Genomic DNA, 22,398 nt, shown 5'->3' on the forward strand with positions numbered 1-22,398 from the left:
ACTTTAAATATATAAAATAGCTCCAAGCAGGGCAAGAATGCTGAGAGTATTTGATGTCTACCCAGAAGACTGTTCTTTGTTTAAACTGGGCCACTAATACAATAATGTCAATAATATTTGGTATGAAGCATCACATCTTCCAAGTAGGCAGTTTAAGTTGGCTATGTCATCCCTCTCAAATAGAACTTAACATGACTTTCAAGTCAAAGATGGAGTCATGCCAAAATATTACATTAATCTGTTGATATACTTTTTTTTCTGTGAACTTAATCATCCGCATACAGAAATATGTGAATATTTTTGATACACAGAAAGACGCTTGTATAAGAAAGGAATATTTGATATTTCCAGTTTGTTTTAATTACTATATATGTATATATACACATATTATATTATATGTTGTTGGAATGATTGATTTACTCATTCTCACCCTACTTGAACTAAGTAATAAGATATCCAATTGATCATTCTCATAGGCCTTACACTAAGTGTGGAAAAGTCCTTCAAATTGTAGTGAAATTTCACAAGACTGGTCAGGTCTCGGGCATCCTCTATAAATTATCAAACTAGTTAAAATCATATTCATTTAAGACATTGGAGTAAGCTGTGACTTTCCAGCACACCCCTGAGGAGCAAAGGTAGGATTAAGCTATGGCAAAGAAAGGAAATATTGATGAGAGTCATTGGCTGTCCTGGCATCTTGGAGTAGAAAGTCTAGACTGAGGGAAGTACTGAGGAAAAAGTTGGCTCTTTTCCCAACTTTCTCTCTCCCTTTATTTCCCCAGCTAGAATTCCTCGAGATCAGCTGACAGTAAGTAGCATTTGCATGGGAAGCCAAGAATAGAATGGACATAGATTAATGACTCCTCAAAGGAACACAGCAAAGAAACTGCACCATGCCTAAGGGGAAACTTCTTCAAGTTTCCAGGAGCTATGAGGTACCTTTTTGTCATGTGATTGCTAAGCTTGCACCCACTTCACTGGATTCTACCGGTACTTGGTGAGAGAAAATGTCACAGAATTTTGAGCTGTCTTGTCCCCTTTGTTCTGCTATACCACCTTAGGGAACACCCCTTTCTAAAAGCTAGTAAAGGCTGGTTGACTAAAACAATTCTCAAATGATCATTTTGGGAGGAATCATTCCCATGAATTTTCAAGCCAAATATGAGTCTGAAAGATAAATGACTGATTTTTACTGACTCAGTGGAAATGCAGCAGAAATCATCTAGGCAAGCAGATAGCTGCTGTGGGAAGTAAGAGTATCTCAAGGCATTTGGCTCTAATTCAGACCCTATCCACCAGAAATTCTGACCAATAAGGAGAAAAAAGAAGATCAAAAGGGGAGTAGAGAAATAGTTATACTGTATCATAGAAATGTTCAAAATGCAGAATTTCATTCATTAACCTAATAAACATTGATTAATAAATTATTATTTTTTTTCAATGCACTGCTCAGGAGTATTTTATTGGAACTGGATTTGTGTAAGGCTTGCCTACACTTTCCCAGGAGTCTTGGCAATTAGGGCTTTAGTGCATTGAAAGGTGAATAGAGCAAGAGATGAGGTTCACGACTATGGTAACACCATGAATCAGATAAGCTGAATCAGTAAAAAGAGTTTTAGTCTCTCCCCAAGGGACTAGGAGCTGGGACACAAGAAAAACTGGATTTTTTTCCTTTTTTTGTTTCCCAATCTCTCTTTCTCTACCATGACAATGGAGGGTGGCTGGCATTCGAGTTCAATGCTCTCATTTCCCTCTTTCCTTTTTAAATCTGCTGCCTCAACCTTCAGAATGAGTCACCTGGTAAAGTGCTGGATGTGGAAATCAGAAGCCCTACAACTACACATTACCTCCAGAGACTGCTGTCTTTGCCAAATCCCATTCTCTCCCATGCCTGGGGTAGAGGCTGAGGAAAGAGTACAGAGGTATGGGAGAGACTTTCTGAAACCTTCATGGTGGTGATGGTACTTATGTATTGGGCCACGGGGGAACCCTAGTCAAAGCAAAAGCTTTGTTCCAATCCTTGCTCCCCCTCCTCTTCCCCCATCCCACTGGGATTATTTTTCAGTCTTTCTTCTCACACCCAGAAAAAAGAAATGAGCACATATGACATCCATATGTATCCAGATCTAAGAATTCATTCTACTTAAGTCTTTCATCTCTTGCTACCTCAGATTACTTCATTGTTGCCCACGACTCTCCCTTCTTATGCCCCAGTCATGTTAAAAAGAGAATAAACCACTTTATGTTAGCCTTGGCCAGCAGGCAATTGAGACAGAATAAGAACATGTTCATTATATGCTCTGAATTACAGCAATATTCAATGGTCCTTCCCTGCATTGTAGAAGAGTTATTTGGATTGTTCTTTTTGTCTACTATATAGTTACCCAAATATGGTTTTAACTTTTTTCACTGTATTATAAACTTAAAAAAAATACAGCCCTGACACACATGGATACATGCTAGGTTCATTTTTCAAAAAACTTTTCCTAGGGACAACTGGCAAAAGAGGGTAGTATTACAAGAGTCTCCTAGGCATCTCTCTGGATTCCATTCCTGTGAATAGGCAGGAGGATTACTCAGGATATGTCATAAGTCAAAACTAGACTTACAATCATGGGATAAAATATCCTCTGAATTTTTAGGGTTTGTCAGAGAATCTCAATGAAAAGGTCATTTAGTAGACCTAAATTTTGGTTACTGATTAAATGAATAAGGGTTTAGTGCCAGGTGGTGTTGTTTTTTAATTCACTCTTTAATTGTGAACTTAATAATCATAAATTAAATATAAACATTTCAAAATTAAAAGAATAGAAAATAGGATTGCATATGAACCTATGATCTGTTATACATAGTTCGCTTAAATTATATTGTAAACATAGTAAACATTATTATTAAGCATAATATTACATTAAGCATATTAACTGCATCTGAACTTTATCCTTTCTTCTTTTTTAATGGTTTGTTTCTCTAATGCAATTTTTAATGTTTTGTTCATGACCTTTTCTTTTTTCCATTTTCTTTTGTTTATTGTATCACCTTTCCTCCATCCCACAAAAAAAAAAAAACAGAAGCCCCGATTTGTAATAAATAAGTATAGCCAAAGATATATCAATACATTTGGATTAGTTCATTTTCAGAATGATCTGGTGTCAACCTTTTTCTTTCCATTGCTCTGAAATGATTGACTATTTTCAAGGAAAATGGTTGTGGATGATGAAATTTGAAGAGAGATTAATTAGGAACCTTTGGATGATCAAAGCAGGGGTGGTGATAGTGAGGTAGAAGTAGGGATGTATTGGCCACAGCTGAAGAATGGCTTGTGCATGCCAATTGGTAAATTTTCAGTGTATTTACACTTCAAAAATCAGCAAACCCTGCAAATTCGGGCTGGATTTATTTTGTTGATTGTCTAGACTTGACAAAGTGATGGAAAACATGTTAATAATGCAGATTAAATTCAAGTGTACCATGCATATTTATTTATTTGGGTAAAGAGTCAGTGGTTAAACATTCACCAGCACATGCCTGGTTACATGGCAATATGTTAGGAAAAAGGGAAAATCACCAATTCTTTCTCATCTACCACAGAGAGATAGAACAATTGTGCAAATAAAAACTTTTGACATCTTCCCAAGAAATTCTTTTAACTCTGTTGTGAATATGTAGTACAATTTTGTGATAATACCTACAGTACAGACTTTCAATGTAGTAGTGTTGCATGTATCATAGTTTATAGCTATCCATAGAAGCCTCATCCATTAATATCCTTCAATGCCTCATGGTGGCTTGAATTTGATCTTAGGTTCTCAAAGGCTATGTCACCTAACCTATACAATCCTATCAAGCCAGAAAGGTTTTGAGTACAGCTCTAGCAGCAGACTGATCCTGGGGTTTCTGTTTGTTGATCAAGAAGGACCAGTCTAGGTTTGGAGAGATTCATCACCAGAGGATTGACCTCAAGATGATGGAATTTTGCTTTTGGACACTGAAACCATTTACCATTACATTTACCATTTACAAAGGAATAAAAAAAACATTGTACTTTATGGAGGGATGATATTACTCAACCCCCAACACAGGCATAGTCATTTAACCTACATTGTCACCCAGTCTGAAGAATAGCTTTATAACCTTATTTTTATTGTCTTTATATATGTATGTTGGGAGGAAAATGCTGTATTCTTTTATTGTAATTGGTTGCTTTTTTTCCAGGGAAGGAGAGACCTTTTTTTTTCTTTATTGAAACTACTGGAACTATTCAAGTTTAGAAGAAAATTAATTTCTATTTTTTTTTTTTTTTTGGTAAATCTGTTCCCCCCAACAGATTTCATTGGCAGACCATCAGGTCAGATCACAGTCTTAGAAGTGCACATATTCATATCTATTGAAAGGTGAGAATTATTTTCTCTTATCCCCTTCTTTTTACAAAAATTTTATTTTTCATTATAAACTTAAGAAACATCATCAAACATGAACATTTTTATCTACAAAGCACAGAGAAGAGGATTGAAAATTAAATAATGAACTTTTATTACGAACATTTTAGTGTCTATTCAATTGAACACAATAGTAACAAAACTGCCCTGCTACATAAGGGTTTCCTTCTAGTAGCATGTACCTGACCACTGATAAACAACAAAAACCTATTTACTAGTGAGATGCTTAGTATTCTGTCTCTCTGCAATCAGAGATTAAATTCCCAATTCACTGCATCTAAGATGAAACAGCTAATTATATACAGTAATTGCATCTAAAATCCTAGCTTTTGAATGACTGATGCAATCCACTGATTTAAATGCTACTGAATCTCAGAAAGCAAAACATATATCTCTGGTTAAGGGTCATTATGGTTGGTTTTGTTTTGTTTGTTGGTTTGTTTTTTTTTTTCATTTATGTTAGGGAGACAGTTTCATATACAGAATGCCAATGTCCTTTTCTTGAGTAAAGTATACACCTTTTGGTTTTGTTTTGGGTTTTTTTTTTTTTGGTAGTTTGATTATCTCTTATCACCACCTAGCAATTGTTCTACTGATTGAAGGGAATTTGAAAAAAAGGATGTTATCTATTTAAAGAAAGGTTAGTGGGAAACCAAAACCTAGAAGTGCAAATAATTCCAGGACTCTCACTTATCATTTTATTCATTAGTCATTAAAATTTATTCAGCCATTCGTTAGAATTAATTCTAAAAATTCATTATTCATTTCAAGCACTTAGACAAAGGGTGCACGTATGTACAAGGCTCTGAGCCCAAGTCCTTGCTGACACCATAGGGGCTGCCGTGGCCCTGCACTCCCAACACGCTTGGATTTCTGGAGGATGCTCTGTGAAGCTTTCTCCTAACTTTATTGCTAGTTGAGGCTTTTGGAATTTTTTCAATTGGATGAAAAACGAAGGAAGTTATTTCAGATGAATCATTTCACTGTGTGTTGCTTTACAGAATCGCTTCCCCTAGATAATTAATAAAAGATTGACAGGAAGCCTGTCCCCAGAATAATTAGCAGGCAGTTTGAGAACAGGAACTTTGATTTTCCTCACCATTGAGTCAAATTTAGCTCCTAATTTTCTGACATTTGAGGATTTTGACAGAGACAGAGACAGACTTGGAGCTACTTGAAAGCTGTTGCTTGTTAGGCTATAGTGTATAGAGTTAAGGAGCAACAATTCCCAGTTCTCTTTATCCTAAAAACAGTATGGAAATTCTGCCATGTGACCTTCCCTTTAAGAGTTCCTGACAGACTGTTAAAGCTCTCTCTCCCCAGAATCACTTGCCTCTTCACACCGTTTTGGCATTTCATAGCTCTGATTCACATCTTTATAATGAGAAAAAATTTCCAGTTCCTAGGCAAGCAAGTCAGGCAGTGCTAATTTAAGTGGCATGTGGTTTTCTCTAATAAAAATGGAGCAAAAAAAAAGTTTTCAGAGCCTCTGCAAGAGGGATCTGAAGCCTTATGCATTTTATGGTGGTTATACTCATAGCCTGGCTACATCTAATTGTCTTGAACCCAGCAAACCACAGACAAGGAATAGTAAACCAGTTTTCCCATTTAGTCAAAATATTGATATGATTTCTCTTCCCTGTTTTTTCTTAATAAAGTTTAAATTTATTTTAGAATAATTTTTTAAAGCTATCCATTTTCATTTAAGTTTTGCTTTAGTAGGAAAAAAAATCATCAGAACTAAAGAGTCTTAAAGGCCGTTAGTTTGATTAACAATATTCTTATTACTTTGATATTTCCATTCATTGTTGATTTCATCATTGTGGGCACTCCATCCAAAAGTGCAAAGCATAGCTTATACACAGTCTTCTCTTGTCCTTCCTAAAACTACCACAGAAGATCTACCAGACCCTGCTAGATGCTTCCTTTAGGCCAGGAGTTCTTTTGGGTCATGGACCCTTTTGTAGTATGGTGAAACCTGTGAATTCCTTCTCAGAATAATGTTTTTAAAACAATAAAATAAGGTTCATAGGATTACAAAAGAAACCAATTATATTGAAATATATTTATCCAAACATTAAAAACAAAAACAAGTTCATGGACCTTAGGTTAAGAACTGTTGTTAAAGGGCTTCTACTCCTCCTCCTCTTCTTCCTCTTCCTCTGCCTCTCCTTCCTCCTCCTCCTCTTCCTTCTTGATAAGTTTTCAGAGATAACTTTTTCTTTTATATCATCTATATTTCCCACCCCCATCCCTACCAAAGTCATCCCTTTTCATAAAGTATGAAGGAATGAGGGGGAAGTTCCACAAAACTAAAGAACACATAAAAAAAAAAAGTCTGGTTATATGTAGTATCCTATCCTCATGGTCCCCCACTTCTGAAAAGCAGCAGGTGGGGTGGGGGTGGGGCAGGGGGAGGTGGGAGGTGTCATCTCACTTCTCTTTTGGGTGGGAGGCTAAATTTGGTCATTATGATTTTACAGCTTTCAGTTTTGATTCTTTTTCTGTTACTGTCATTTTCGTTTGCATTTATATTGTTCTAGCCATTGTGTATGTATGTTTTCATGGTACTGTTTTCTTCACTCCCCATGCTTCTCTGTATTTATCATATTCATCATTTTTTATAGCAGTGGGAGACTTTTCTGCCTAGACGGGGATCTGGATTCACACTTTAATGGCTTGTCCCATTTCCACTCTGAGTCTCCCTCTCCCTTGGGGTTCATTGGGGTATTTTTTTCTTTGGCATCATCTGTCTCTGGTCTGGGCTCTCTTCTGGCCTTCCTCTCCAATCACTGACGAGGATTTGCAGCCCCTACTGCAATGCTGACTAATCAACAGGAGGAAATACCTTCCTTCCGTTGATAATTTTTGCCTTAGCCTGTATGTAGCTTGTTTGTGCATAGTTATTTGCATATCGTCTCCTCTACTAGATTGTGAACTCCTCAACAGTAAGGATCGTCATTACCTTTCTTTGTATCTCCAGTGCTGAGCACAGCGCCTGGCATATAGCAGGTGATTAACAAATATTTTTTGACTGACTTTTATATCCCTCACTAAACTCCCTATGCTAATCCTAGATCACCCTGAATTTTCTCATCCATTGTATGAAGGGTTTGAACCAGATAATTTCAAGTCTCTTCTATTTCTAGGAATCTTTGAGTTGTTTTTCATCAAGCAAGACATTCCAACTTGAGAATGGGCATTTTCACCAGCTGTCCCTATCTCTAGAATTCTTTCCTTCTTTATCTCTGCCTCCTGACTTCTGTGGCTTGCTTGAAGACCCAGCTAGAACACCACTTTCTACAGGAAGCCTTTCCTCATCTTCCTTAATTATAATGTCTTCTCACTGTTTATAATTTCCAACTTATACTGTAAAAAGCTTGTCTGTATGTAGTTGTTTACATGCTGTTTCTTCTGTTGGACTGTGAGCTGCTTGAGGGTAGAGACAGTCCTTTGTGTTTCTTTGTATCCCCAGCACTCACCCCAGTGCTTGGCATATAGTAGGTCCTTAATTAATTAATAAATATTTACTGAGTGCCTACAATTTGCCAGGTGTTGTGCTAAGTACTGGGTATACAAAAAGAGGCAAAAGACTGTCTCCACCCGTAAAGAGCTTATAATCTACTGGGGGATACAACATGCAAACAAATATATAGATAGGTAGATAGATCAATCGATCGAAATTAATATATTAATTATTACATTATATATAACATATCATAATTATATATTAATTAATATATTTATATGTAATCGATCAATTATATATTATATTGATTGCTCAATCTATCTGTAAGATAAATAGGAAATAATTAACAGAGAGAAGGTACTGGAATTAAGAAGTGTTGGGGAAGGCTTCCTATAGACAAGTGGGATTTTAGTTGGCACTTAAATGAAGCCAGGGAAGTCAGCAGTCAGAGTGGATGAGGGAGAGCATTCCAGCCATGGAGAACAGCCAGACAGTATGCCTGGAGTTGAGAGATGGAGCATCTTGTTCATGGAACAGCCAGGAATCCAGTGTCATTGGACTGAAGGATATGTTGCGGTATAAGACCGGAAGGGCAGGAGGATTATGAAAGGCTTTGAATGACAACAGAACATTTTGCATTTGCTCCTGGAGGCAACAGGAAGCCGCTGGAGTTTATTGAACAGGAGGTGACATGATTGGACCTGTGTTTTAGGAAGTCACTTTAGTGGCTGAATGGAGGATGGATTGGAGTGGGGAGAGACTTGCAGCAGGCAGACCCACCAGCAGGGTTACTGTAATAATTCAGTAGTAGTGAGGTGATGAGGAACTACACTAGAGTGATGGCAGTGTCAGAGAAAAGAAGGGGGCATATTCAAGAGCTGTTGCAAAGGTAAAATCAGCAAGCCTTGGCAATAGGAGCGAGAGATAGCTGAGGAATTCAGGATGACTACTAGAATGAGGATGGTATTGCCATCTACAAAAATATAATTTATTAATTGACTACTCTTCTTCTTCTCCTCCCCTGGATGGAAATTTACTTATCTTGAATCACATTTCCTGAAGATCAGGATCCTATTCTGTCCAAGTTGACATTGGACTAATCTGATCAACTAATTGGTGGCCATGAAAGAAGAGCTAGTTGAGATGCATCCTCCCTCCCCCAGGGCTCTCCCTCACTTGTTAGGTGATACCATATATTCATCTGAACAGTGGCCTGGAGACAATCCTTTTGCCCTACTTGCATGTAATGGGGGAATTTTAGGACAAATTGAAGGGAGAGCATCATGACTTCCAGGATGTGTTTGCATGTATAAGGATTGGAGAAGGGAGGGGAGGTTGGTATTTGAAGGCAAGCAGATCTTTTCAGATCACATTGTATAGGTTACTGCTGACTTTATCTGAGGCTCTAGAAGACACATGGCATCCCCAGGTTTCCAGTTTGAGAGAGATGGCAGTCAATCAATCAATAAACCTTTATTAAATACCTACCATGTGCCACATATTGTACTAGGTGATGCAATAAAGATAGAAATGAAACAGTCTCTACCCTTGTCAAAAAGTTCATCAACAAGGTCTTAATTAAACCTAGTTGTTGGGATTCAAAGACAAAGAATGAAATAGTACTCTCAAGGAGCTTAGGGGAAACAATAAGTATATACACATATATTTGTATGTATGTGTTGATATATGCATATATATCTTATACACCATATACACAAATACATACATATATGTATATATACACAGAGAGAGAGACTTACCTAATCCTTCCTTTTCTCCAAAATGAAGTTCAAGCATTGCTTCCTACATGAAGCCTTTCCTGATCTCCCCAACTGCTGGTCATCTCTCTCAAACCACCTTGTGTTTCATCATCTTGTAATTATTTTTTTTTATTCTCTTAATATTTATTGTGCTTATACTTATATACAGTAGCAGTATGGGATAGTGGATAGAGAGCTGGTCTCAGAGTCACAGTAAGGTTGGGAATGAAATCATTTGACCTCATTTTTACCTTGATACCATAACTAGATGTGATCACAGGCTTTAAACTATTTACAGACAAGTCTTTTGAACTGGAACAATGTTGGGTATAGGGAACTCCCGAATATAGGAACTTGACTTTACCAATGTAGGTTGACCCCTCTACAAATTATAGCCTTAGACAGCTGCCTATCTACAGCACTGAGAGGTTAATTGTCTTGTCCTGTCAATATGTGTCAGAGGGACACCTTGAACACAGGTCTTCCTGACATAGCTTATGTAAGCTCTGAAAATTCATATTTTAATCCCCATTTTCACAGATGAGTCTCAGATCCCTAGTCTTGGTTCCATCTTCCCTTCAGTGTTAAAGTGATACCTTTGAGGACTGAGGCAAGGGTGACTCTCTAATGGTCGAGGTATCACCAATGAACTTCCCCCAAGATTGTCAGTTAAGAATCAGTTTAATCAACCAACCTTAACTAACTTTCAGAAAGATATATTTACCAAGGCAACACCCCCACAGGCCCATGGCACATTACCCCACAGATACATGTAGAGTTCAGGAGAAAATAGTCTCAGGCTTGAAGGGCACCTGTGGCAAAGGGGTATTTCACAGCTCCTGGTTACTGGAAAAATTTCCCCTCATTTCTAGGATGCTCAAGAAGTTTCCCCTTAAATATGGTGAATCTCTGTCTATCCGGTCTTGGCTCCCAATACATATCCTGCCACCAGCTGATCTTGGAATCTAGCTAGGAAACCCATGGAAAGTTCAAAATCTTTCAGATTCCTTTAAAACTTGCCAAAAGAGAAGCTGAGGCCTTCCCTGCAGCCCACTCTTCACATCAGAGATGTTCTGGAAATCCAATCCAATAACCATTTATTAAGCACCAACTATGCACCAGACACTGTGCTAAGTGCTGGGGATATAATTAATAATAATAATAAAAGCATCCCTGCCCCTATGCACACACAAGGAACTTACATTTGTGGCGGGGGAGACACAACACAAAAAAGGAGGCAGGAAAGGGTGGAGTGGGACACTAGGTAGTACCCTCAGTAGGTGACATCTTGTTCCATGGAGTTGAAACCAGACAGAGAAGCACCTGTAGAATGAAGGTATCTAAGAGTCCACACCTGCCCTCTATAAAGGAGGATATTGGGAGGAGTTTGGTAGTTACACGTTAGCCCTCCAATCACAGGGGAGAGGTAGCCAAAGGAGGTTGGTGTCAATCAAGGACTGAGCTAGCAACATGGTGATGAGATAGAAGTGGAGTTTAACTAAGCTACCACTTGGTCCACCTTCTCAAATGAATCTAGTTCTAACTGGCTTGGTAATTTAGGGACAACCCTTCAGGTGTAGCCACATTTCCCCAGTCTATCCAAACATCATTCTTTTGCAACATGCTCCAATTCAAAGGACTTGTTTGTAAATAGTCTATAAAGTCTATAATCTCATCTAGTTATGGTTAAAATGGCCAAAATGAGGTAGGTGGTTTCTTCCTACCCTTATGTTGACTCGTTGACTCTGAGGACAGTTCTCTATCCACTATGCTAGGCTTGCCTCTCTGTTTAAGTATATACAGAATAAATATAAGGAAAAAAAATAAAAACAAAGTAGTTAAATCCAGAGTGACTTGAGTGTTCAATTGGGGAGATCTGGAAAGGCTTCTTGTAGAAGGCAGTATCGGACTGCATCTTAGAGGAAAGGGGGCATTTTATGACTTCTCAGAATATGTTTGTTAATGTGCAAAATAAGATACATAAGATCACAAAGGGAACTAATTATAAGGAAATACAGATATCAACATATTTTTTTCAAAAACAAGTTCATGGATTCCAGATTAAGAACTCCTGATCTAACCCATCCCCTTCCTTTTAGCAATAAGGAAATTGAGGTCCAGACAAGTTACATTATAAGTTATGTGACATGGCCCCATAGTTAGTGACCAGGACTTCTAGGTTCCACTATGGGGTTCTTTCCAACCTCTCATGTGCATCCAGTCACAACAGGATGGTTTGGTTGATTGCTTATTTATTTTAGTAGCTACTGGTTAATTGTATACACACACACATAGACATTTACATGTATACTTGTATATATATTACACATGTACATATAGATCTATGTACAAACTTAAATACATACATATATTTTGAAGCCCTGTGTCATTTTTTACTATTATATTATAAATTATTATAAATCAGAAACTCACTTTCACTTTTCAGTGTTTTAAGAAAGAAGATGTTTTCCAGGACTTTATTCTAGGGCACGTACCCAGCCATTTAGGTGTCAAAATGGACTGACAGCTGGGCCTGGAGTCAGAAAGATATGAGTTCAAATCTAGTCTTGGGGTGTCTAGGTGGTGCAGTGAATAGAGCACCAGCCCTGGAGTCAGGAGGACCTGAGTTCAAATCCAGCCTCAGACAGTTGATGACATTTACTAACTGTGTGACCTTGGGCAAGTCACTTAACCCCAATTGCCCCTCCAAAAAGCAAAAAACCAAACCAAACAAACAAAAAAATCAATCTAGTCTTAGATACGTATGAGCTGTATGAGCCTGGACAAGTCATTTAACCTATTTACCTCAGTTTCCTCAACTAAAATAGGGATCATAACAGCATCTACCTTTCAGGATTATTGTGACGATCCATGGTCAATACTGGGCATTATAATATATTGTTAAGGGCTTATTCCCTTCCCACTCCTACTCCTTTCCCCATAATACTTTGGTTTTGATGGAAAGAACAGGAAGTAGTTAAACACTATGTTAAAAGCAGGTTCAGTGGGAGTGTAGTGTGACCTCATTGGCACTTGTGCTTTGGCTCTAGGGAGGAGTGAAGATGTGGCAGACCTTTCATTTAGCCCTTACTAAACGACATATGAAACTCCAAGTGACTCACCTTGCTTCATGATCGGGCCACAAATCAAAGAGGATTGGTCAATCAGCCATGAGGAATGCCCTACTAAGTTGGCCTTAAAAGGAGCGAGTCTGTCCTCTGGCATGCTCTCTCTTCCTGCTTGCTGAGCATGTGAGGAATTCTGTGAGGCTCTCGGACTTTCCCTCTACCTATGTCGGTTGCTTGCATGTGGCAGCTAGAATATGTCTTGCTAGTCACTCCTGAGCCTGAACCTGAGGTCCCTGGTCACCCTCTTTGGTTTATGTTCCCTTCCCTGAGCATAGATGACTGAACAGTCATAGTGAGGGATAAACTTCCTGGGAGTTGTTACCTTAAGCATGTGAGAGGTCCTCAATCAAGGCTGGCTTCACTGTAGGGAAATACCTCCCTACAGCTACTACAATCTTTCTTGGAGAAGATGACCATCTACAAGAGAATGAGTCCAAGTCCTGGACTGACTTTACAGAAAACATGAACCTTGGGGGAGTTGTTTAGACAAGATAGAGCTGACATGGAGGTAAAATGGTTGTTCCAATGTCCTACAAAATATTGCATGCTTGGTGCTTTATTTATCACCTTTCTAAGACAGTATATAAATTATGAGCTATTGTATTGTGTTCTCAATCTTTGTCAATGCTCACTTATGAATATTTTATGCTTTAAGTCATTTCTTAATAAATGAAGAGTTGTCTTTTACTTGACCTATTTTGGGTACTGGGTAAAGTTCTAATCCCTTTTTTGGGGAGACCCTAGATATTGGCCAAACATAGGTTATCTTCAAGTGATTTTTTTCCCATGAGGTCTCCTGAGTGAGAGTGAAAAGAGCCAGGAAATGCAAGTGGAAAAGATGAACCCTTTTATTTAGAGTTTAGACTCTTCCAAGGGCTAAACTTACGTCTACTTATGTCAGTCCAGAGCTAGGGCCCCTCACTGGAAGAGGCAGCATCATGGCTAACCACCAAGGTCTATTGTTGTTAAAAGGTAAAATGAGAGATTTGTAGGGTCTATAATTATATTAACATAATGTAAAAATTAAATTCATTGAGGAAAAATTTCAGCACACTGATCACCAAAATATAATTTTAATAGTGATTTATTCTTTAAAATGCTATGTCAAAAAAAATCAACCCAAACTTTCACCTTTTAATTCTCTGATTTCTCCCATAATTCAAGAGAAGCTCAGTAGAGACTCAAGATGAGCAGAAGGAGAGATGGAACTTCTTTAAATTGATTATACACATGCTCCAAGGTTATGTTTTCAGGTTTATTTCGGTTACCTACTCTCTTCCTGGACAATCTCATCCACTCCCACAACTTCAACTATCATCAGCACCATCATCATCGTCAGCACCATCCTCTTCCTCCTCCTCCTCCTCCTCCTCATCATCATCAGACTTCTACATTTATAACTCTAGCCCTTACCTCTCTCCTTACCTGAGCTCCATAACTATATTTCCAACTATTCTCTGAACATCTTTCCCTGGATCTCCTGGCAATACCTCGACTTCCACAAAACTCATCTTTCCTTCCAAACCTGTTCCTCCTGATTTCTATATTTTTGTTAATGATACTCTGATTTTCCCAAACACCTAGGGACTGACTCTAAACTATCTCCTGATTCTGTCTTCTCTGCTCCATTTTAACTCGCCCCTCCCTAGTTCAGGTCTTCATTATCTCTCACCTGGGCTATTGCAATGATCTTCTACTGGTTTCATCATCACAGTTTTAGACCAGGAAGAAACCTTAGGACCAATTATGGGATAACATTATTTTTAGAACTTTAAGGGACAATAGATAGAAATTAGTTTAAACTCCTTATCTTACATATTAAGAACTTGAGACCTAGAGGGTCTCCCCTCTTAAGGAACTTGTTCAGGGCCATATAGTAAGCTAAAAGCAGAGATAGAACCATAACCTGACTTCTTAACTATAAAATTAACGCCTACTGCTTAACACCGTTTCTAGTTTTTTTGTTCTCCCAGACATCTACTATCTGATTAATTTCCCTGAAGCACACCTCTGCTCAAAAAAAATCACAGCCACTCCACTGCTAAGGATATATAAGGATATATATAAACATATATATATATATATACATGTATATGTATATGTATATATGCATACTTGTATTATATATAAGGGCATGCATTATATATTATTTATGTATGCATGTATATGCAGTGCCTGTTAGGTGTGTTACCGTGTTAAGAACATCATTTTAAACAAATATTATCAACAACATTATGAGATATGATTATCTCCATTTTACAGTTGAGGAAACTGAGGCAAACAAAGGTAAAGTGATTTGCCCAGGGTCGCACAACTAGTAAGTGTCAGATTTTAGCTCACATCTTCCTGACTTCAGGATCATTGTTCTATACATTGCATCACCAGCTTCTTTAAATTAAATAATGCCTCCTTATTAAATAATGTCCAGATTCCTTGATCTGGCGTTCAAGGTCCTCTCTTAGGAGGCCTCAACATACCTTTGTAGCTTTATTTCTTACTACTACATTCATATGTAACCTATGTACTAGGGCTCCTTAAAGATTCTAAACTCACATGGATGAGTTCTGACAGTGGGAGCCTGACTGCTGGAAGATCAATTACTCTCTTTGGCAATTGCCCCAACCTGAAGTACTTCAGGAAAATCTTTAAATATGCTCATGGTATAACTCATGTCTAGGTTTCCCCAAATATGGGCAGCAAGGTCCCCAAATCCTGCACAGGCATTCAGTGTACAACATGAGCATCAGGTATGAGAGTCTTCACACAAACACACACATACACACAAACACACGCACACAATACCCAAGATGTCAAGGACTTACAGGTGTTCATGTACAGAAAAAAATACTCAAACTGATCATTAGAATCCTCCTGCAAGGAACACATACTTTGAGAGGCTCTTGAAAAAGCAGTCTTTTCTTCATATTAGACCTACGTGAACAATTGAGCAATGGTGGGAAGGGATGGGGAGGGTTGGTAAGGTGAATATACGCTTCATGTAACATGGCTTTGGCCCTTAAGCTCTCTGTTAGAGATCTTCCTCCTTCTTCAAATGCCATGCTGTGGGAAAAAAAAAATTTTCTCTCCCTAAAAAAGACTAGTGCTAGAAAACTCAAACTCAAGAATTTTTGAACTTGGGGTTACTCATAGAACATTTCTCATATCTGATCTTTCTCCCCAAAAAATCTCCTTTCTTTTGTTAATGGGCCAGATTCTGAGAGCATAATGCTTAGGGGATTTCAAAATCTATACCACAACCTACTTCTCCCTACTCCTGACCTCCAAAGAACATTTTGAGAATTCAAAAACATTGTCCATGAACTATTCTTATGGACTGAGTAGGCATGGCATGTCTATGTCTGTCTCTGCTATGTACTTCTGCAAATCCCCATTAGTTGATTCTGGGATTGAAGGAGGTAGAAGAAAGAAATCACTTCATTCAATACCCTGCCCTCCAAAGGAAGGCAGGAGGGAAATATGGAGTCTTAAAGATGAAGAGAATCCTTGAGTGGGTCTCATAGCTTCCTTTATATAGACAACGAAGGAATGTGGCAGCAATTCTGACAAACAAGGAAACAAGTATACTTTTATTAAGCACCTACTATATACATACAGGAATTATTCTAGACACTGGGGACTGAAAATAAATGAAACAATCCTTACTTGTAAGAAGCTTGCTTTCTAATTAGAGAGACAACAAGGGCATGTATAAGTATTTACAGAATTTGTATAAAGAGAATAAATACAAAGTTGTTAAATGCACAGTATTTTGGGAAGGAGAGCACCAGCAGTTGAGGGGATCAGGAATGGCTTTATGAAGATGGCATTTTGAAGGAAGAGAGATATTCAGTGAGTCAGAGGTGAGGAGGGATTGGATAGGAATTGACTAGTTCAATGACATAGAGATAGAAGATGGGGAATTGTTTGTGAGGAACTAAGAGATGACCAGTTTAACTAGATTGTGGAGTTGCGGGGTGGGTAACATATGATGAAATTAAAAAGATAGGTTAGGTCCAGGTTGCGAAGGGTTTTACAAATGAAATAGGAGTTTGTGTTTTATTCTAGAGGTAATAAGAAGCTAATGTAGTTTGTACAAAAGTTTAGTCCTCCTGCTTCTGAATCACTTACCATCTTGGAAGCAGCCCCAGTCCCTGGAAACTAATCTGAGAAGTGTAAAAGCAACCAGAGGACTTTACATTTGAGGATCTAGATTCAAATCCTGGTGTTACCCCTTTGTGACTTTGAGCAAGTCATTTCACCTCTCAACTTCAATTTCTTCATCTGTAAAATAAGAGGACTGGACTAGACAATTTCTAAATTTTCTTCTTCAGAGGTTCCCAAAGTAGCTAATACCTCCCCCTTAGAGTGGTGGAACAGTCCAAGGTGGGGTGGTAGTAGCCTTGGGTGCAATTGGGGGTAGTGAATAAAACTAAGAGGGCTATGAAAGCATAAGCAAAGAAAAGAAGAAAATTTTGAAAAATACTTCATACGTGTTTAATCTGTTATCTAATGAGTTAAAGTCATAGTGATTACATTATTTTCCAAATAAACACACAAAATGCAAGTTATAACCTATCAGTGGTCAAATCAACTGACAGGTCTTAACAAGCAAGTGTTGGCAGCCAAGCATGCATCAGTAGGAATATGTGTGTGTAATGACTTGTTAACAATATGATACTGTATGGTTACGTGACACAATATTACATCATCAAAATTTCAATGTAGGAAAAACTCCCACAAATTTATAATAAATTATTTAATTTAAGATGTATCCATTTAAAAAATATTTATATATTTTTGAAATGATGTACATTTTTAAAATAACCAGTAAAGGATTAAAGAAAGTAGATTTCTAGGGGGATGCTGAGTAATTTTTTTTAAAGGGGGTGGTAGACCAAATTAATTTGGGAACCTCTGGTAAATCTACGATCTTATTATCTCCTTTGTCAGAAATAAGCTCTTCCTCTTGTCAACTCATAACACTGTGCCTTTCTTATTATATTCTTACATTCTATATTTTTAAAATTATAATTATGTATAGATCACTCCCTTTGGTTTGGCTACCACCTCCAACTTACAGAGGGGTTTCCCCAGGGGATAGCCATTCAAGATTCAAGGTATTCTGTGAATCCACATTCCTAAAATTATTGCAAGTAAGCTCCTACAAATGTATTTACCTTTCAATAGACAGAAGATTCAATGAGTGCAAAGCAATTTACTGCAATAGTGTAGTAAGAAGATTTACAATGCAACATTTGGTCCCAAAAGCATGTGTGTGTGTGTGTGTGTGTGTGTGTGTGTGTGTGTGTGTATATATATATACACACACACACACACACACACACACACACACACACACAGGCACACAAACATATACACCACCAATGGGGAGAGTAGTCCAGCACAAAGGGATCAATCATGAGGGTGCCACATGAGGGGAATGTTCAGTTAGCTAACTCATCAACCTTTGATGTTACAGGGCTCCTGATATCCTCCTGATATACTTGTACTGCTACTCACAGGGTTTCTTAGCTCTCTGGGTATTCTCTTTGCTTTATGTTCCTTTCCCTTAGCATAGGTGACTGAACAGAAATTGTGAGATGAACTTCCTGGGAATTGTTATATGTTTCTGCAGGGAGGGTCTTCTTGCTAGTTGCCCTGGGCTTGCTTTTGAGATGGGAGCTTGGTTTCAGTATTTGATCATGCTCTCTACTATCTTCTACCATCTTCATCGTGCCCAGCCAAAATTCTGGTCCAGGGTACTACCATTAACTTTCAGAATGAACCAGAACCCATATCAGCACACCAGGAGGAGTTTTGGCTTTGGGGACTGCCATCTCTTGAATGATTTAACAGCTCTAAGCATTTCTCAATGTCTCTTACAAATTGACTTGATTGGTCTACAAAGGTGTACTTTGTTCAATTCTATGCTGTCCTGTGCTTTGCTTCAAGGCATCATTGGCAGTGGATTAGAGGAGAAAAAAGAAATTCTGTCTTCCACTCTTGATTCTGCTCTTCAAGGAGCACAGAGGAAAAGGCTAAGGCCAAGTCCTTCCTCAGAGCTGAAGGGCACAGAGTGGAACCATCTTGATTTTTATCTAGGTCATGAGGAGCATGACTCATCCTTTCAGCCAATCATTAGAAGTTGCCTCTGTTCTTCAGTTGTTCTCATCCAATGACCAATGCTCTAAAATTCTATTGTTTGTTTGAGAGCTTCATCACCCATTGTTAGCAGGTTATTTAAGAAAATTCCTTTATACTGCATTATCAGGTTGCTTAGGAAATTCTTCCATTTTATTAGAGACTGTATCTCCTTTACATTTGTGTATATTTTAATTCCTCTAGAGAGGCAGCTTGGTATAGTGACGAGAGAGGTTTGTCTTTGAAGCCAAGAAGACTTCAGTTTAAGTCCTGCTACAGATCTAGTCCCTATCTTTATCTCCTTTATAAGAATGCAAGTAAGGACTATGTCTTATTCTTTTTTTTTTTTTTTAGGTAATTGGGGTTAAGTGACTTGCCCAGGGTCACACAGCTAGTATATGAGGCCACATATTTGAACTCAAGTCCTCCTGACCCCAGGGCTGGTGACCTATCCACTATGTCATCTAGCTCCATATCTTATTTATTTTTAAATTTCCTCATAATGCTTTGCATAGAATAGGCATGCCATAAATATTGATCGAATAAATCGATGGTACAATTTTTCTGTCAGTCAATCAGGCTGAACATTTTAAGAGTAATTCTTGATTATTTCTTTATCTAAAACCAGTTACCAAGTGCTATTGATTCTTCCTTTAAAATGTTGATTACATTTTTGCCTCTCATTATATTCCCACTGCCCCTACCCTAGGCCAAGAAGGTCCTTACAACTGGGCTATTGCAATTATTTCCTGATCTATCTTCTTGTCTCTAGTTCCTCCTTGTCTAATTTGTCCTAGGAATGGTGACCGGATTAACTTTTCAAAAACACTATTTGAATTTGCTATATGCCTACTCAAAAAGTTTAATGACTCCATGTTCTTTATAGAACAAAGTGTAAATTCCTAAAATGAGGAGTTTTAACTGAATCCCAAGAGAGGGAACTTGCTGGAAGAGGGGAAGGAAGGAGGAAGAGGAGAGGGGTCAGTTTCAGCCTTGACTAGATCTCCTTGCTTTACATCTTTTACTGGAGGAGGTCATTCTGACTCCAGAGGGCCTAGAGCAGGGGTGTACTGGTAAATATTTAAATCTAAAAACAAAAGAAAAGAAAAAGTAAGCACAACACACTTTTAAGTTTAACTTACATTATTGACATTTTTAAATCAAGTCCTAATTTGTAGTATTTGCTGATTTCTGAGGTATAAATGCTTATACTGAATATTTAACAAACCACTTTCCCAGCTAGTTAGAGTTAGTTCCAGTGTACCCTTGGATAATGGACTTCCCATATTTTCACCAATGTCCTCAATGACATCTTTAGGTCATCTGGCAGCTGTGTCTGTATTGGGAGCCAAGGACAAACTGGATACAGATTCACCATGCTTAAGGGGAAACTTCTTGAGAACTTCATAAGAGGGAGAAAAGAAAGTCTAGTAACCAGAAGCTGTGTGAGTTACACATTGACCACATGACCACTCTAAACTTTAGCCCCCTTTCTCCTGAACTCCATATGTACTTACAGGAGAAGATATCACAGACTTTTTTTTTTTGCATGCATGCATGCATGCATACATGCCTCTGTGTGTGTGTGTGTGTGTTGTATTTGTTATAATCTACCAACTTAGTGGTACAAATGTTCTTATGAACTCTTCTTACTACTTTAGTAAAAGCTACTTAAGTCTGACTGACCAAATTGCTTCTTAATTGATAATCTTGAAGAACAGGGCTTAAGCCAGTGGCACTACAGAATCACCTGAATCCCTTAGAAATACTCCTAAAACCTAAAACCAAGAGGAGGAGGGGGATCCAGCCTTTCTCTGGAGATCCAACTCATCAGTAGGAGTGGGAGTTTGGATAAAGATTCTCAGAGCTTCCATGGGCTACACAAAGTTCTTTAAAGGTCTAATTTGACCCTCAATTCCTTCATAACATCTTCCCTACACATTCAGGCCTCAGTGATTGCTTTCTAATCCCAAATTCCTATAGGGCCTATTGTCATGACTACTCACTTTAAAAGAAAAAACATACAAATCTAGATAGATATAATAGAGACATATATACATACATACATGATATATGTATATAATAACATACAAATTAATTATGATACAGGAAAATAAGTATATTAACATTCAATAAACCTTTTTATATCTTTAAAAGGCTTTTAATATGCAGTATGTTCTCCATTTGCTGAAGACACTTTTTTTCACACTGATATCAAATTCAGAAGAGTTTGACACATATTCTTTCTTCATTATGAAGAACTTTTGTCACATTGGATATTTATGTACCTTTAATGAACAGAACAAATCTAACCTTGATTATATTCCATAGGCTATAATCAGATGCATCACTGAAGCATGTTTATCTCCATCTCTTGGCTATATGTCTTAACCTTTTATGACATAATGGCACGGTGCAAGACCATATTGCAGTATACAAAACTTCCCAAAACATTTTTGGGTGGATATTTTACTAAGTAATAATAATACTTAGATCTTACACTTACCTGGACTCTTGGCAATAGCTTTGGTATACTCTTCAATGAAAAAGTGAGTTTTCCCAATATTCAGTCTGATCTTTGTATTGTCTTGTCCATAACCAGAATTTTTTCTTCATAGAAATGTTTAGCTGCTAGTTTTCTTTTTTCAAACTGGTCTTCTCACTGTTCCTCCAAATTTAAGAAATGTAAGCCACATTGTTGAAGAATCAATAACAGAAATGTAAGCCACATTGCAGAAGAATCAATAACAACCTCTAATTGATAGGACTCTGAAGATCTTATCTTGTATTTCTTTTCCTGAGTATTATTTAGGCTATTTTTGCCACTATAGTTTGTCACTTCTTGGAATTTGAGGATTTTTTTTTTTTCATTTTCAAGTGTTCTTTCCTTTGTGTTTCAGTGGGACCAATGCTGTTTCATTCTGGGCTTGAATTCCTTGAAACATTTGACTTTCAAGAGCCAAACTTTTGCATGGGGTTTTTTTTTTTTTGGAGTAATATCCATTCTTAAAAACCACAGAGCTAAAAATACAACAAAAGAGATCAATTAAGCACATGTGTATAACATGAAATCTAGTACTCAACTGACAAAGAACTAACTAAAAGGTCAGGAAACTAGTTCCATCCGGTTTCATCTGGCCAAGCTCAGACTTTTTTAGTTAGTTTAATGTCTGTATAAGTACACATGCATGACCATTGCTTTCACAAAATGAAACCATTTCAAAAGTATTGTTTGTCCCAAGTAATTCACACATGTTATCTTTTGTTTCCTTCTAGAAACTGTTCCAAGTCCCCTAGGATAATATGGTATGCTTGGATGCTCATATATGAATTTCTTATGTGAAAATTTTATCAGTAGAAATTTTGGGGAATTGATTTGCTAGGAACCCTAAATTTACTGCCATTCTGAAAGGACTCTAAACCAAATGGTGAAGCTATGAGTATAGAGAACTTCAAAATCC

The 22,398-nt window shown here is 37.7% G+C and overlaps 1 long non-coding RNA gene across 3 annotated transcripts; it reads left to right on the forward strand.

Annotated features, from left to right (window-relative positions):
- Positions 1 to 389: 389 nt before the first annotated feature.
- Positions 390 to 20,619, forward strand: LOC138143613 (uncharacterized). 3 transcript variants are annotated; one of them, XR_011163749.1, is made up of 4 exons: positions 390 to 938; positions 1,791 to 1,964; positions 4,328 to 4,394; positions 20,256 to 20,619. It is a non-coding gene; the product is annotated as an uncharacterized lncRNA (long non-coding RNA). The 3 variants fall into 3 exon arrangements; XR_011163748.1 differs by lacking the exon at positions 4,328 to 4,394; XR_011163750.1 differs by lacking the exons at positions 4,328 to 4,394; positions 20,256 to 20,619 and adding an exon at positions 7,589 to 7,980.
- Positions 20,620 to 22,398: the final 1,779 nt, after the last annotated feature.

This window comes from Petaurus breviceps, unplaced genomic scaffold (assembly GCF_028583685.1).
Source record: "Petaurus breviceps papuanus isolate PSGF00001 unplaced genomic scaffold, PetGlider_PUasm1.0 90650, whole genome shotgun sequence".
NCBI classification, from domain to species: Eukaryota; Metazoa; Chordata; class Mammalia; order Diprotodontia; family Petauridae; genus Petaurus; species Petaurus breviceps.